General features: G+C 40.3%; 1 protein-coding gene across 2 annotated transcripts in view; it reads left to right on the forward strand.

The window, feature by feature from the left end:
• KIAA1958 overlaps positions 1 to 17,876 on the forward strand; it is a 74,502-nt gene that overhangs the window by 45,915 nt on the left and 10,711 nt on the right. The gene's annotated exons all lie outside the window — the stretch shown is intronic.

Below are 17,876 nucleotides of genomic sequence, written 5' to 3' on the forward strand. Positions count from 1 at the left end.
ATATGACTAAAACTCAATACATCAGTCTCTGATTTCCATAGAGCTTGCTCCTTTGGGAAAGAAGTGCTGGCGTTAATAAATGCTCAAGTTTCAGGGAAGTGGGCAATGTTGGCAAGTGAATTTATAACAGATGTGTAGTTCTGCACAGTACAGTCTTGCAGATAAAATGTGGAGGTCTGATTAAAGATCAGAGTGATTGCTCTACTCTGCTCATATACAGTGATTTCGTTAGGTTGTCTCTTAACAAAGAGTGATGTACTGGAAGTGGTGCATGATATATACAATTTGAGATATATTGAACTACAAGGGTATGTTTGTCTATCCTATGTAGAAATGTTTCTGTTCTAAACAGACAGAAACAAAGGCACAGTTGAAAGTAAGCAGGGAATTTGAATTCTGCCTTGTCTGCTACCAAGTGTTACTTAATTTTAAAATAATATGTGAAGCCTTGCTTCTGGTCCCATTAGAACTGGTTGTATGTTTGTGAGGTCTTTGCAGGACTAAGGCCTTAAATGATGTTATGATTAAAGGGTGTGATCTAACCAGCAAGAAATACCACTTCGAGTTTTAGCTTAAGTGACATATCCTTGCATTTGTATCAGACACAGCTGATAGTTTCCACATGTGGTTATCTTGTAGGTCATGGATTTTTGAGTGACATTTTTCATGAAATCAAAAATCTTGATGATATATATTAGCTTAGGCCAGTTTAATCCACACTATACTTCTGAACTAGTTCCTCTTTTAAACTCGGCCCCCCCATCCCTTTCCTTAGTTAAACCATGACAACTGAATGTGAAAGCAGGGACTTCACAAAGGTATTTTTGTGTCCTAAAAGTGAAATGGCATCCCAATGAAGATTCAATAAGGCTAGACGCTGATATCTGCTGGGTTCAGGTCTTCATCTAAGCATTGTGGAATATACTTTATTTTTTTTAAACTTCAGCCCAGAGAGAATAAGTGGACATTCATCTGTGAATTTTCAGATTGTTCTATACCACTTTATCAGCAAAGCCTTCAAGAATATATGTAGGTATATATAGTCCTTTTTTTTCTGGTGGAAATAAATGAGAGGATCTACATCTGACAGGAGAGAGATTTTCGCAGTGGTGTAGAGCAGGGAATTTCTGCAGTTTCTACTTCCCAAACAGCCTCTTTTGTCTTCTGCTAATACTTGATCTGGTTTTTATGTCCAAGAACCAGCAAGGGCAAGGTTGGTCACATCAGTGAAGATGGAAGGTAAGAATCATGATGCTTTAGGCTGCAGTACATGTAACATTTGGATGTCTGAAACCATGAATGGAAAAGATTTGGTGTTACTGCAGAAGCATACAGAGGAAGACTATGGCTCAAAGGAGGATAGAGCTTATTGTGCAGGAAGGCAAGTTTTGATTCTCTGAGAGGTAAGGCTTACTTTATAAGCTGAATTACCAAAATATTTATGAAGAATACTCACTTTCCACCTGAAGACTTGAGGGTGAATATGTGCTTTGGATTAACAAGATAGTGCAGCAAGATATCACTGGTCCAACATTAGTCCAACACTATAGATACACGAGCAAAGAGTTCCATAAGGATGCACTAAAAGATGTTAAACCCATATGTACAAAATGTGCAGAAAGCAAAGAGTAGGTGCTTCTGTCAGAGGTGTGGCAAATCATATTCTGTGGTTGCTATCACAATGCCTTCATGCATATCCATCACTGAACTTGCCAGGCTGCTGGGTGATATTTTACATGTACAGGCATTTGCAGAGTTTAGAAGGGAATTAAGTTGTCCAGAAGCACCACTGCTTTCTTAGTCGACATGCCACACACTGTCCTTCTGCGGTGGTTATTGAATAGAATCAGGTGTTGAATACGTGCTGTGATGAACAAATACCCTGGTCTGTGCTGAGAGCAGTACTTAGCCTTGCTGACTCTATTGTCTCTGCTCCGAGCAACTCCCTGCACTTTTCTGCTCTGTAGCTGGTATTCCAGGATCCCAGATCAGTACCTGGTGATCAGCTTAGCCTGGTGACTAAGGTCTTGTTCTGCTCCTGTGCTCTCATCTTGGGAAGGTGTGAGCAAGGATTGCAGCCTTTCATGATTCATGGGTTGACTGTAGCTCGGCTCTCCGTGTGGACATCCCTGTCAGTTCTAGGCGTTCATATAATGTCTCTATCCAGACATGACCATTATACAGTGCAGTGCTTCTGAGGGTTGTCTGATGTTGATGTAGAGCTTTTATGTGGATGATGATAAAGTATTTTTATGCAATGAAAAGAACTAGGATGCACCCCCCTGCCCCTGAAATTGTGTGGGTATAAATTAAATGGGAATGAGATCCTCTGTGATCATAAGACTCATGGATTAGGAGCTGTTATATGAGTTTGTGGGATAAGACAGAGCAGCTGATACATAAAAATATTTATTGATAGATATAATTTATACATATGAGTTTCAAAATGTTACAAGACTTAGGGAAGAAAGAAGTCCCACCCAACTCATGAATTGCCAATTTTGACTAGGTTTAGCTTAAACTCCAAAATCAGTGTTTACACTGCAAGGCAAAAAAGATGTCAGCCAGCACATTCCAATGAAGTGCAAACAAGAAAAAATAATACCTCTTTTTAGAGGTATGTAAAGCATCAGCCATATGTACAGAAGAGCGAGATTAATCCCTGCTGTAATTCTTCCAAGTCCAGTGGAACTGTGCCAAGAAGGAATGTAACACAAGGCAAACAATCACATCAGAAAGAAGTTAAAAAACTTTATTTGAGCTTTTCTAGGAACACTCAAATAATTACTGATTGGTCTCTGTATTTGTGATTTACATACAAAGATTGATGACTTTTGGCTAAAGTCACTGCTGAAGCCTGTCTCCAGGGACATATGCCACTGAATGTGATCAAGCAAACAATTAAACATATGTAGGGGTGAGACAGTTTATTCCTCTTTCTGTTGGACTTAAGGAGTTCACGGTCCACTGGTGACTCTTTAGGTCCCATGATTGATATCTATTCTTGCTGTAGTAGCTGAACTAAACATAATAAGTGCTGAGACAGATATTTAGAAAAAACATAGTTTGGTGATTATTTTTTTCATTTGCAAGGGCCTGGCTTATTTAGAAGAATAAGATTAGATCATTATAGTTTTAATCATCCCAGAAAGGAAGCTAGTGAGTTGATTAATCACCTCCTGCACTGCCACTGCCTTCTGATCTTGCATCATGGATTTGCCAGCCCACTCCCACCTTTAATTATCTGTGTCCAAATACTGTTAAATTATACACTAATATTATAGAGGCTTTATTCTATAAGTTTTGCTAATGAGGTTGATATTACTTTTCTCTATAATATTGTAAGGTAGTTCTCTTTAAAAGCAGGACAGTATCATAAAAAGGACAAATTCAGCCTTTGCAAAGTAGTCATCTATTTCCTTTTACTATATGGGTACACAGCATGACAATCAAATAAAAAAATATAATTAAAGCACAGTACTAATAATTCTAGTATCAGAGTATGTTTTGTGAAGTTGTTCCTACAAGCAGCATTTATCAAGTTAGTAATTGTTGCAGGAGAGCACTGAAATGAAGACTCATCGAGTATAACAACATCTTTAGATTTTCACTGTACTTAAGAAGTATATTTATCACTATTTCAGGATTCCATATGTATTTAGTGGAAATTCTTTCCAGACACGGAAGGCTCATGCCAGCCTCTTTGCAACCTTGAAGACCAATGGTGGACTTGTCACGTAGAGGGCAGTCTTCTTGTCCTAAATATTAAGTATTTATCAAAGCAGCTACGCAAATAAGAGATTAAGCTGATATTTTTCTTGCTGTCAGGGCTTGTTGCCCCGCTCCCACAGACCTTTTCTGAGTGGAACTACTTGTAGCACACAGAGGCATCATGCAGCAGCGTTACTGTATATATATACACACTCATTTTGGAGGAAGCCACTCATGATTATTCATTCGGAAAGTAGATCGGTGTGGGAGACATTTGGGGATGGGCTTTGAGTTGTCCTGCAATAAGAGCTGCATAGGCCTATTGATCCTCTGCAACAGGTGAGGAATGGTAGTTTCCGTGCAGTCTGAGGGAATTGCTTGCCTATAGCTAGGAGAGAACTGAATCCATACCCTCAGAAGTACCTGTTGCAGGCAGACCCCAGCAGTTTTTAAGGATTAAATCTGTAAAGCATGCCAAGTTCAGCTGCCAGACAATCAGGGATGTTCTCTGGGGTTTTGAAGAGAGGAATTACATTACTGAGAATTGTGGACATTTAATTTGACATATTCTTAGTTTAAAATACCATAGCACAAACAGTATTAACTAAGATGGAGTGTCATATGAGAAGAGAAACTGCCCATGTTGTGTTCTGGAACATCACTGCTCATTTCAGACTCAGAAATGTAACCTCTTCCCCATTATCCCAACATAAAAGGCAGAAAAGCAAAAAATAAGAAACACAAGTGAGAATTAATAAATCTTTTTTGCAAGACCAGCATGATCTAGGTGCTATGCTGTCCCTTTCACTAAAGGTGTTTTAGACAACAGTTCTGTGCAAAATGCTGCCTTTTGTGATACTGGTATGTAAAGGAAGAAAATAAGGCCTCTGCTTGTTCCAGGTGTCCTGAAAACATATGGAAACAACAAAGGAAACCGGACAAATCTGTACTGAACATCACTTTATTTTTAGGAAATAAAAGATTATTTAACATGGTGGGTTTGATCAGAGATCTTTTTTCTTTATGTGATCTTTGCAATTGCTCTGTTTAGTTTTGGAGCTATTTTCATCTTATAATTTGTCTGTCTTAAAGTAAGAAAAGAGAGGCAAGCCAGGATCAGATTGGGATCTGCAGAGGAGGTGCAGCACAGCAGCCAGAAGAGACACTGGAAGGCCCTCAGACATGCACTTTTTCCTTTGGCACTTTGGATGGGGTGCTGGGATGGAAAGGGAAAAGGTTTTGGCGTTTTAGGTTAGGATACTTTTTGAGAGTGTTTTTCCGCTTTGGATGAGGCTGGTACTTCAGCAAATATATCTATAAAACTATTTCACATATTTATTCAAGGTCTAAGCTTTTAAGAGCAGCAGTAAACCTGGAGAAGAACTGTTTTCAACTGTCTCAATGATGACAACATGCCATTTTTGCACCAGCTGTTCTGTGAAGGCAGAACACAGTGATTTCTCATTTCTCCCATTTTCCTCATACTTAATTTTTTTCTCTTAGTGAGTCTTGCTCTGTCATCTTTTTTTGTGTGCTTGCAGTGAACCTAGAACCTGCTTGAGCATGAAACAGATCAGTACAATTTTCCAAGTTTATTTTCTGTCTATTTAAACAAGATAACAATTTTGAATACATAAATTATTGTTTGAATTTTTCCAGAAAAGAAAAGAGAAGCATGATGGTAGATATTTTACCATGGCTGACACAGCACAAAGCAGTGCTTGCTAAGACACCCAGATCCTGGAAGCACTGAAACATGCTGAAATCCATCTTTCTTTGATAAAGTATACTTAAATGATGCATATGCCCATGCTGTTTTCAGGAAGTGTGAACCAGGCTATTAAATCAAAGCCTGAAGAGAGAGAAACTGAAATGCCTACTTTCCCTGACGAATCTTTCTTGCTTGGGCATTCCACTAACTGGTCGCACAAAAGTGGCTTTTGACATTGGCTGTTCTGAACATCTTGAATGTGCCTAGTGGCCTCTGTGGGACAGGTGGGCAGAGCTGTATTTTCATTTCCCAGATGAGTTTGCATTTGTCTGGAGCCAAGCAGTGTTGCCCTGCAAAAATGGTTGGACAAAGGTTGTGTTAGAGGCAGCTGTACATACGTCCTGGCTGCCACCAAATCCTGGCCCTAGTGGGAGCTGGGAACAGGACATCCTGCATGCATGTAATGTAAAAAGTGGTGCTGAAGACCTTGCTGAGTCTGATGAAACCTTTATGTTATATGCTTAATTATACATTGACCATTAAGTGCATTGGCTGCATCTTACTTCTAACATATACCTGTCACTCCCATTACCTTTACTAACTTATTTAAACAGTGAATTCACACAAACAGAGAGAAATACTGTATGTTTTCCTTTTGGTTAAACTCAGGATGACTGGCAGTGACATGGTGGTCTGTTGTTGCTTTTCGCTAACTAGGTCTTAATGATGAAAACATTACTTGAAACCATACAACTAAGGATTAATAAAACTTAATTGCTTGTTGCTGAGTTGTGTGGGGGTGAGGAGTGGTGGGTCAGAAAGCAAAAACCTGGCCTTCTGTTTTGTTCAGAGAAGGAAAAAATTTATTCTGAGCTATTCTGACCCAGGTAACATCACCTCAGTGCAAAAGCTGAATGTGCTGTATTACTGAATCATTTCAAGCAAGACATACCTGTGCCCAAAGATCAAGCCTGTGAAAAATAAGGTTGTTCATTTCTGATTTTTTAGTAGCTTGCTTCAATTTTCTGTTTACACTCACCTCTCTCTTAACTGGTTATCTGCCTCATCTCTGCTTTACTACTGTGGCTGATCAAGGATAGTGGTATGAATGAACCACAGAAGCATGGATGTTCTTGTATGGGAATAATTTGATTTAGTCCACCACTTGGAGCTGTCTTCTGACCGTGGTGAGCTCTGTCCTTCAGTCATGTGGATATACCAAGTTACAGGGATTTTTTTCTGTGATTGACTCTTGGGAAATGAAGCACTGCCATTTGTTTGGGACTTGCTCTCTCTCTTACTGACTGTACATCCAAGAAAACAAATTAACAGACAGGAAAACTATTCTTGGCATTACAGCGCAACATTCACATCTGTATGCTGATAACTGCTTTGCTTTTTGCTCACAGGTTTACATTTGTTTTTTCTCTCTGTATAAAGAAGTGTCTTTGCCTCAGTTGCCCCTGATTTCAGATACCCCTCAGAAAACTTAGTTTGACAAATAACTTGTTCCATTTACCATTCATTTGTACTGTTGTTAAATGCATCTGTTTATTGTGCTAGTGCATAATAAAATAGACATATGTCTAACATACATCTATAATTATATCCATTAATCTATACCCCATGTCACCTGTTACATGAATTAGTTGGTGTTGGTTTTGGTATGAGCTCATTCAGTAGCAGGGGAACTGATTGTTCATATCATATACAGAAGAACAAATTATTTTTATAGAAATAACAATACAATCCAAACAGGAAAATTCTGACAATGTAATTACAGAAGAGAAATAATAACAATATTCTGAGCAGCTAAGAGATGTGTATGTGTGTGTATGAAAAAAATAGAAACTCATTAGTTTATTTAAAGAGACTTTACTCAAGCTGAGCTGCAAAATGTGGCTAAATATCTATTCAATTAAATGTGATAAAGTAAGTTTAAACATGTATTGAAGGACAGAATAAACTATTTGTGCCATGAACAACAGCCTGGTTCCTGACAAATGTGTGTTCCTTATCTCTTTGTTTCCTCTCTGTGCAGAATTTCCAGCTGCTCCTGTGCTTCTTAGGGCTCCTTGTGCCGGCAAAAGCCTGGACGTGCCATAGCTAGTTTGGACAAAGTGTGTATGCTTTGGTCAGCCAGGGCATGTAGGCAGCTGCCAGAGTATCTTAACACCTGAGGTCTGTAGCCTGTCTGCAAGTTGTCATGTGTTCGTGTCTCTGCCCAGCTGTTGAGTCTCCCCCAAGTGTTGTAGGACCTTTAAGTCTTTGAACTTCCACCCCTTCTTAATATGGTGAGAGTTGTTTGCAAAGGTGAAAATGAAGTTCAAGTTGGGTTTTTTTCTGAATTGGAGAGGACTCTCAGTACAGGCTTAAAACAGAAAAACATGCTAAAAAATCCACCTTAGGAGTTATTTCACTTCATGTGTTGCACTTCATGCTCTCTCGAGAATTGTGTAAAGATCTGGTCCTTAAATTCTGCTCTCTGACCTAGTGAAGACAAAGGAAGTATGTGCATTAAAAGTGTGCATTGAAACTAGTTAGGCAAGGTTGTAAACTCTTCACAGAGTTTGTGCCCTTCATAGCTTGCTTCACTCGTACTGGAGAATACACGGTGTGCAAGGTAAAAGCAAATTGGCCTGTTTGGGCACAATCACCAACAGAGAATTTCAAAACTAAAACTTTAAGCTCAGTAACAAGGTGATTTGAGTACTTTGCTAAATTGAAGATGCGGGTAGGAGAAAAGGTACTGAAGTGCAGTTCTTCAGGGTGCATGTGCTGCAGTCTGTTACCAGAAGTCAACAGCATGAACTCCCAACACATTTCCTGTTACACCTGCAGCAGATACTTCAGCCAGAGTAGGAAAAAGTACGTCTTGAATCACTAATAATGGCACTTTAATAAAACGGAAGGAAAAAAGTCTGCAGTCTCTAATAAGCAATATATCAACTAAGCACTGTCAGCCTCTGTAGAGAGCTCCATGGCATGATTTATTATGTTAATTACAGTCATGTGGGCCTCATGCTCTTAAGTCTGAAGCTGCTCACATTCTCAGCTTGATTTAAGAATATGCTTTGGCCAAGACTTAAAGTGCAGCTTATTATGATGAATGTAATAAAATATGTATTACATACTCCTTTTCTTTGTTTCACTGCTTGTTTCCTCGGTTAGACTGCCTCATTCTGAAACAGTGATTTAAATTAGATTTCAGATAATGAGGATCCTCATCTGTTTTTAATCACCCTCTTCAGGGTTGTTCTTTTTTTCACATCCCTTTGTTCTGATTCTTCCTTCTCTTCCCCTTTCTATATTTTCCTCCCTTATTTCCTAAATTTGCTTCTCAGCTGCTGTCTGGAATGAATCAAAAGTGGGCAAACTTCATAGCCCTGGCTTATCCCTTTGAGACCTCTTGCATTGCTTTCTCAACTATGGTTATTAAAGTTAGCTCTTAAATGCAATGACATTAAAAGTGGTGGTAGGCCATAGCTGAGACCATGTTAAGCCTCTGGTGTTGTGGGGTGGCATGTAAAGAGAAGACTAAACTGTAAAGGGACACATGTTTGTGTCCTGTTTCTCATTCTTCTTCCACTGGGCTTGCAACTGCAGAGGCACAAAATTCCACTGCACCAGATTTTCCAAAATGCCATTTTGTGCAAACCAGTCCACTAGTTAAATTTTGTCTGAGCAACTGGTGCTTGTGAGAACTGTTTAAACATGTAAAGCTGGCTTTCTCTGTATGAGCACGTAAAGATGCTTATGAAAAAAAAAAACCAAAACCTTATGGAAAATACAGCATCTTCTGTAAGAAATGGGGCTGTGCCATAAGAATTTATATTTTTCTTTTCATGTTTCGTTTTTAAATACTAAGCTTAATTCAAAGGAGGTGTTTCTCAGATGTTTACAGTTTTTTCTCTCCTTATTTTGATTTTTTCTTACTGTTTTTTCTCTTAACTTTTGAATCAAGTCATCTTATACTATAAATGTTATTCAGGTGTGCTGTTCTTCCACCTTCTAAACATATGATGACTTAGTCCAGTTATTTTCTACATTTCTACATAAACATATACTTAAATACAGGGACCCCAATCCAGAACGCACTTAAAATGTGCTTTGTTGAATTGGAAACTTATCTGGGAGAAAAACAAGTATTCTGCTGAGGACATGTATGCAACACTTTCTGGGCTAGTGCCAAGCCAGCCAAGTCCTCTTGGAAAATGAGTGCATTGCTTCTGCTGTGCATCATCCAGCTTGCAGTTCTCAGGGTAGGTTAGACACTCGCCATCCTACTCCTTTGATTCCTTTTGCCACAGCTCATGAAACAAATAACATGCTTTGAAAGGGCAAGATTGCACTGTGTTGTTAAAAAGACCTGGGTAAAAATCAATTCTATTTTCCAGAGTTAAATATTTAACATGAAGAAAATGGCAAAAAACCTATCTTGTCTTTAGCCTTAAACTAAAATCAATACTTGGCTTTTTCTAAGTGGAGTTAGCTGTAAATTATTTTAGGATTATTTGGATGAATGTAAAGATGCATGCTCAACATAAAGCTAACATTTGTTTCGCATACTATGTTGTGTTTGCCACTTACCAACTTTCAGCAGCACTTCAGTTTCAGCAATCTACTTGATTTTTTTAACCTGAGCTCTGAAGGGGGAGCAATTATGTGTTAGAAGGGAACATAGGTGAAGAAAGTTTAGTCAGTTATTTTGAATGAAAGAGGTTTCACTTTTTCTAAAGTTTTCTAATGTTTTTTGGTTTGCAGTACAGAAAACTCCAAACATTGGCTTTTATATCCTCCACTTCTATGAAGAGTTGGGTCCCTGAACCTCAGTCAGTTATATAAGTGTCAAAAGAAATTGTTTTTATAAACCTCTTGTAAAGAAAAGAGAGACAAGGCAGGGCAGGTAGACCTGGAACTGGTTCCAGGCTTGGCTGTAATCCAAGTGACTGACTTGGAACAGGGCAGCTAAGATGGCAGACTCCAGTCCAGCTGTGAGCCAAGTACGTTTTGCCTGGACATCACCCAAGTACCAGATCTATGGGTTTCTCCAGTGCTCTTGCAGAATATCTTCTGCTGGTCCCCATGTTGTGCCCCAGGGAGCAGCCGTAGCATCTTGCCGTGAAGTGCTGCAGTGTTGTGCAAGCCTGGGAGAGCTGGAGTCTGTATTTGTTCCTGCCAAATGACAGTGAGATCTGGATAAATAAGAACTGAGTAGCCCCGCTGTCAGGATACAAAGGAAATGCATCCCATTTTGTATTGCAGCAATTCACACCGGTGCATCACAGAACAGCTTCCAAAGGAGATAGGAAATGATACAGTCTCTTACTCCAGAAAGACCACTGTAAGTGTTCAGTGGAAGAAATGAAATGTAAGGTAAAACTAGCATGCAACACTTCTCTTTTCCAGTAGCCCTGACAAAACCAAAACCAGACAACTAGATGAAGTGGCAATCGTATTTTGAACAAATAAAAACTTTTTTTTTTTTTTAATTTAGAAAATGGATTTTTAGTACCTTTATGTTGAAATAGCTCAGATGTCGCATACAGCCAGGAAGGGAGCCTTGTAGAAATCCAAGTCCCTAGAGCACTGCGGTTTTTGTACTGTTCATTTGTGATTGCTAGTATCCACTATTTAAAAGGTTGATGCAGTCAGTCATAGGAGGACATAAATTCTTAATCCCTTGTCATGGCTACAAATTTTCTGTCATCTGAGGATCATGCAGTAGTCCCATTAATAATGATGTGAATTTTCCTGTTGACTTTGCCAGCAGCCAGATTGCACCCTGCATCTTTTCAGGCTGTTGTGGTGACAAAGTAGTGAAAATGAACAGAAACTGAAAACCAACACTAGTGTCTGAGTGAGCATCCACTTATCAGACCATTCTGTACCTTGCAATAAAATGTACAGTTGACTAAAGATTATTTTAGTGACTCTTACTTCATGGAGATACCAATGTATAAATATTCTTATGCTCGTGTGCTTGCAATCTATGCCCTTTTTTCACTGACAGAATCTAAAGCTTTTTAATTTTAGAATCATAAAATATTTCACTGATTATTTTGTTGGAGAGGGTTAACTGAACAGAAGCATAATTTGGTTTTGCCAGAAAACATCTTTCATAAATGGATTTTAATTAATAAATTGTATTGTACTATAGATTTTATATGCTTTTCTGAAAACGTTAAACTATGTAGACTTTGATTTAATGTAGTGGAAGTGAGAAACTGTAACTGTTAAACAGAATTTAGTAGCAACATCAGATGGGTAGGGCAGAAATTCAAGAAAAAGTGCAGGAGCACTTTCTTCTGCTTAAATAATCTGCAGCTAACAAGTTAATCCTTTGATCCTGCAGAGCTCAGAAGCTGTTAGATGTCAAAACCTGATGAAAATCTCCAGGCAGCCACAGGGTTTTCCCCTGTCTTTTGACTTTGACTCAACAAGCTTAAGCGTAAATAAGTATGATTATTATGGCACAGGAAACACACTTTATTTGGCCTTAGGACTTCCTAAAAAATGGTTATTGTTGGATATGAAATAATTACATTAAAATGTGTATTTTTGACTTAAGCCTTTGACTACTCTGTGTGTGTAGGAGTTGCCCCAGGGAAGTTAGCCTGTACCAGACAGTAAAAGTGCCAAAAATCAAATTCTCCAAGCATTTAGTTCTCCCTGTCTCTTAATCTCAGGGTGTTTCTGTGAGCGCTCAGAGGGAGCCCTGCTGGAGGGACCTCCTGCAGTTATCCTCACCCTCACTCTTCGGCAGTGAGATGGGAGAATGGCTTTCACTTGCTTATTCCTTTGATACAGTGAAAACCAGCCGTCAGCTTTCTAAGTTTTGCATGCAGAAAGGCTGATACTCGGGGATGCCATGGTACGATGGTGGCATTCAGCCACTCCCAACAGGGTAGCTGTAGCACTGGTTCCAGGAGGGCACATTTGTCAGAGGGTCCCCCAGCCTTTCCCTGCCCTGACTTGACCCCATTGCGTGGTCTCTGCCAGCTGCGGTTGTTGACTTGAGAACGTCATTTGCCTGCAGATACTTTCTTGAAACAAGTGGGTACAGGAGAAAAAAAAGGTAGGAGTAGGCTGTGGTTTATGTTAACTGTTTTAATGGGCTGCATACGACCATGGGCTGTAGGTTGGATATCACTGCTTTTCAGTAATTGCAGAACAGGGGCAAGAGCCAACCTGCAAAGTGCTGGGGAGTGGAGAGAGCACACTTAGCTCCAATGTGGAGATAATGGGGTGCCATGTGTGTGGTTAACTAGGCTTTTTAACCTGAATGAAAGCATTTGGTGGAAGTAGGTCTGCTGCAGAAGCATTTTTCTAGTCAGAAGGCAAATTGGGCAGAGACTTTTGCTGGTGATATGATTACCACCAAAAATCCCACCTTACTTTTAATGTACTTTTGAGATCTCACTGCCTGCCTTATGCAGAGTTTAAGACTGTTTGCAGTAATAGCTCAGGATCATGACTCCCACTAACTCCCTCTCTGAACATTAGCAATCTACATCTGTCTGTAGTGAAAGCGTCTTTCCCCCTGCTATAACTAATTACAGAGGTTATGTCCTTTTCAGGGAGTCTTAAGTGTGTGTATGTGTGTGGGCTGAGATAAAAACAACCCTGAGTTTGATAACTCAACTGATAGTGTTCAGTCTTGGCTGCATTAAGATTAGATTATGAAAAGATCAGAAGACAGCTGTCGCTCTGTGGGAGGGATCATCCCATGGTTGTGGGCTAGCCAGGGATACATAGGTCCCACTAGGGTGTCTGTTTGATCTCTGCCAGATTACTTTGTCTCTTTGGCTGCATTGAAACAGGGACATCTAAGCTACTCAGCATTTCTTCGAACTCCTCTTTGGGAGTTTACCCCAGATCCCACAGTAGTGTGGGTTTTACTAGCTTTTTCTGCCATGTTCTGGTGTTCTTAGATATGAAACTCCAACGATTTCCAGATAGGAAACATGAGAGTTCCAACCAGGTCCTCCGTGCAGTCAAGCAGCTGAGGGAGCAGAACCTCACGAAATGCATCTCCAAGTCAATTTATTTTCTATGTTTCTGCTCCTAGTCTGTAAAATATAGGTGACAGCACTAGCACTACAGACTCCAAAGGCTGTGTTGTGACAAGGAAATAGCACTATGGATAGCTTGGCTTGGTAGATCAATGATGACCATAAGTTTTGGTTGGTTGGTTCAGACTGTTTTACTAGCTGTGACAAATTAGACTATAACATGAGCGTGTCTTTCTTCTTAGACCGTAACAGCAGACACCTACAGAAGACTGTAAGAAAGGTGCAAGCATATCAGACATCTACCCAGTCTCCTACCCTCCAGCAATTTGCAGGTCCAGGCCTTTCTGATACAGAGGTGTTCTCTTGTATTGAGGAGCATTTTGTGGTATTTTTTTTCTGTGGTTTTACCCAGTTTTGGAACCTGTGCACAATGAGGAGTTGATGCTGTGAGCAGTGGAGGCCTGAGAGCGAAGAGGTTTATGTCCGCAGCAGTCGATGAACTACTGTAGATCCCCACCTGCATTTTCAGTAGTTTCCACCAGGACCACAGAAAATCTTTTTTAAAAAAAAAGTAAGCCCTGACCAAAGGAGCCTTTGGTTTGGTCTCAGCAAGATGCAGCAAAACAAGACCAAGTAAATATCTGAGAACTGTTACGTTGAAAACACTCCTGTCTCAGGGAGGGAACACTCACTTTCAATACCCAGACCCAGAGATGAAGTCTCGCACCTCAACAGTTCTTCCTTCTTGTCAGATCCTTACCATAACATACACATTTTCCAAAATTCACTGTGATGACAGTTGAGATGTCTTTTAGTCTTGAGTTCGTAATGACTGAATTACTTTCATGTAGCCTCTCTTTATCTGTCAGTCTAGGTGGATTTGTAAGGAACAGAATGAGGTTACACCAGCCTAATCTTCTCTGACAAGGTCGCAAGGCCACATGGCTAGGGCAGAAGTAATCAATGCCAAATATCCAGACTGTGGTCAGGTCTTTGATTCTGTTTCTACCTATTTCCTGTAGGCAAAGTAAAGATGTATAGAGTTGATGGGTTTCTTGTAAGTATTTTACAAGGGCCATTTGCAGACTGCACCCAAAGAATAATTTTTATGGTCTCCTTGTCCTGTCAAAGGTTGTGCAGAAAGGATGCAAGGTGCACCTGGTCTTGGGCACTGTTTCATTAGTGTTCCAAATGGCATAGTTGTACTGGGTCTGGCTGGGGTGGAGTCAACTTTCTTCATAACCACACATACCCTGCTGTGTTTTGAATTTGTGACTTTTAACATTTTTAATGACACACCAGTGTTTTGGCTTCTGATGAGCTGGACTTGCACAGTGTCAAGGCTTTTTCTCCCACTCTGTTTCCCCAGCAGCTAGGTCTAGAGTAGACAAAGCCTGGGAGGCGACACAACAAGGACACCCAACCCAGACCAATCAAAGGGATATTCCCTGCCCTATGACATGGTCAGCAATAAAAACTGAAGGAAGGGGTTTTGAGTGGGAGGTGGACATTGCTCAGAGACTGGTAATTTTTCTACTTTTAGAAGGCGATGAGTGATTGCCTTTGCATCATCAGTTGGGTTTCTTTTTCCTCTTTCCTATAGTTATTAAACTGTCTTTGTCTTGACTCATGGGTTTTCTCACTTTTCCTTTCTCTTCTCTTCCCTGTCCCTCTGGGGCTGGGAGTGAGCAAGTGGCTGTGAGATGCTTAAGGGGTGACCAGGATCAACCACCACAGCAGTAGAAAATAAGATTATGAAATTAGCAGAAAACACAAAGTTTGGTGCTATGAAAAACTTGCCTGGATACAATTTACGCCTACATGGTAGCTGGAGATGTATTATATGGTTTCAGCACTATGAAATCTCCTTAGATAACAAAGAAGTAAGACTTTAATGACATGAAGAATTATGTCTCCTTCCTCAGCTGTCCTACGCTATAAAGAGCTGCCTTATAAGTTAGGCTCAACTGCATCATCTGGTTTTGTTGTGGATGACAAGCATATGCAGATGATGACAGTGGCTCAGCTGACATCTGATAACTTTGGCTGTCTCAGACTCTGTCCATTGGTTCTCACTGCCTCCCTGCATTCATCCCATGTTATGAGATATCCCTGATATTTGCGTGGTTTCATAGGAAGAGGATAATCTACTAGCACTGCAGGCTGGATTCACAGTCAAAATTGATGTAGCTCTCCTGATGTGGCTAGATGAGAAGCTGACATCTTTAACATTTCCCACCTGCCTTGTGACACACCACAGCACTGCAGGAATGCAGTGTTTCTGGGGTACTGTTTCACTCATGCAATTTCAGGGGTTCTTTAATTCAGCATGGGTTTCATAACTGCAGATATGGCAATTTCCTTTGCAGATTAAGGAAGGATGCCATAACATGAATGACTGACTGGGTGTCACTGCTGTGTTGTGACAGGCTATCTTCTTAAGTAGTAGTGATTGATGACATGCATAAAACTGAGCCATTATATGTGCTGTTTATATTGAGACAGTACTTAAAATGTGGGATGTCAGTCAAAGCACTGATTAATTACACAGTGCTATAATAAGGGGGGGGGGGGGGGGGGGGTTGGGCGCGGGGAGGAGGTGCAGTGAACAAGGTACCAGAGTAAATGTTTGTTTTGGAGCTTCAGACAGCATTGTCTTTTTATTTCCAGCCTGCATTTGGCCATAATAAAAGGATCTATCCTATACATTGCCTAAAGCATGAGACTTCACTGCAGGCTGCAAGGAGCATTTTGATATCAATATTAAACCCAGTTTCTGAAACAGGCTGGTGACCTTTTCTTTTTCCCCTTGAGCACAGTTTGAGCAAACCTCAGTGCTCTGTGGCAGCATTTTCCATGGCTGCGGAAGCTTCTGAAGGCCTCAGCTGCAGACCCTTTCTTCTCTGTGCTTTGCAGAGGGTTTGAGGACCCCTCTCAATAGGTTTCATTGAGTGCCACGGATGCAGCAGATGCCTTGCAGTGAAGACACAGGACCTGGTCCCAGGGGGTATAAACTCAGCTCTGTTTCTGTTCTGCTGGCAAGTCCTTGGGCAAATCCCTCCCTCTGCCTCTCTTTGCAGCTGTGGTGTGGAGGTGATGGGATGAAATCCCTTCAGGGTCACTGTAGATGGGCAGAAGGGGAAGCTGCCCAGCTGTGCAGTGACACTTCTGCACCCCATTGCAGGCGAGCTAGGGAAGGAGATAGGGCCACCTTCCTTTCCCTGCTGCCCGCCCTATTAACGGGCTTGCAGGGCAGGGTAGGCATGAGAAGCAAGAGTCTGAGCAGTGCTGCAAAGCGTGGGTATGCTACATGGCCTGACTTGAGCTTGGCCTGCATGACAGAGAGGCATCGGGAACTTCAGCTGGTCTCGTATCACTTTGTTGTGTGTATGTTGTGTGGGAAACACCTGGAGAGTGTTACTATGGCACTGGTGACAGGACACCAAAATGTATGGGTTTTGCAATGAGATAGAACAAAAAAGAACTGGCTTTCCCTCCCTCTTCTGCTTATGAAGTAGAAGAGAGAAAAAGGAATGTTCCATTCACAAATGCAGAGTACAGTCACACCATTCAAGTTTTCCTTCTTTGCATTTGCTGTTCATTTTCTAAGACCATTATGGTTTGTCACATTTATAATTACAGTTCCACCTATGTGCATGTAAGCTGCATCCTTGTACAGACGGATAGTTTGCATATGCCAAGAAATCATTTACATGTAAAAAGCCTTTCCTTTTTATATTTATCTTAGTATTAGCCTGAAAATCAGCTGTCAGTAACAACCATAGTAGCGGTAGCATCTGAATATTGTGGTTCGATATGTCACTGATTGTAACTTTGAGTATAGCCTTACAGAGCAATATCAGGTTGTTTCCAGAATTTTATTTTTCTGCAAAATGAAAAGAAATTATCACAATTGTACCTCCACTGTCAAGGTACAGCTGGATTATGTGGTGAGACTGTATAATGATGCTTTTCTTCCATATCTTCTGATGTGAACATATTAACTATACCTTTTTTTTTATTCTTGTACATTTGTAAATTACACATTCTCTGTAGTAGTTTTACCAGCCAACTCCTTTGTTAGGAAGTGCTGCATTACTTTGTACTGTACATTTCTGTCTATATTTATTTAGCTCTTTAAAAATATGTCCAATTAAAGATAATTTTTACTGTCATAAATACCATGCTTTAATTATTTTTTGTAGAACAAAAATGGAACCAGAACAACCTCTGGTTTCACAAATGAGGCAATGCAGAATGGGTTTATTACTTGGATTGGGCCCTGCACCCAGCAAAGCCTTCTACTTTGCATTTGTTTTAAAAAGCAGATTGCGTGTAATTCCACTGTTTTCCACATATTCTCCATGCATAAAACTGTGCCCCAGTGTCATGAGGAGCTCATTTTGGGTTTGTGTCATACTGTAGTACATCATTTGTGA

The sequence above is a fragment of the Falco punctatus genome, assembly GCF_963210335.1.
Source record: "Falco punctatus genome assembly, chromosome: Z".
Lineage (NCBI taxonomy): Eukaryota > Metazoa > Chordata > Aves > Falconiformes > Falconidae > Falco > Falco punctatus.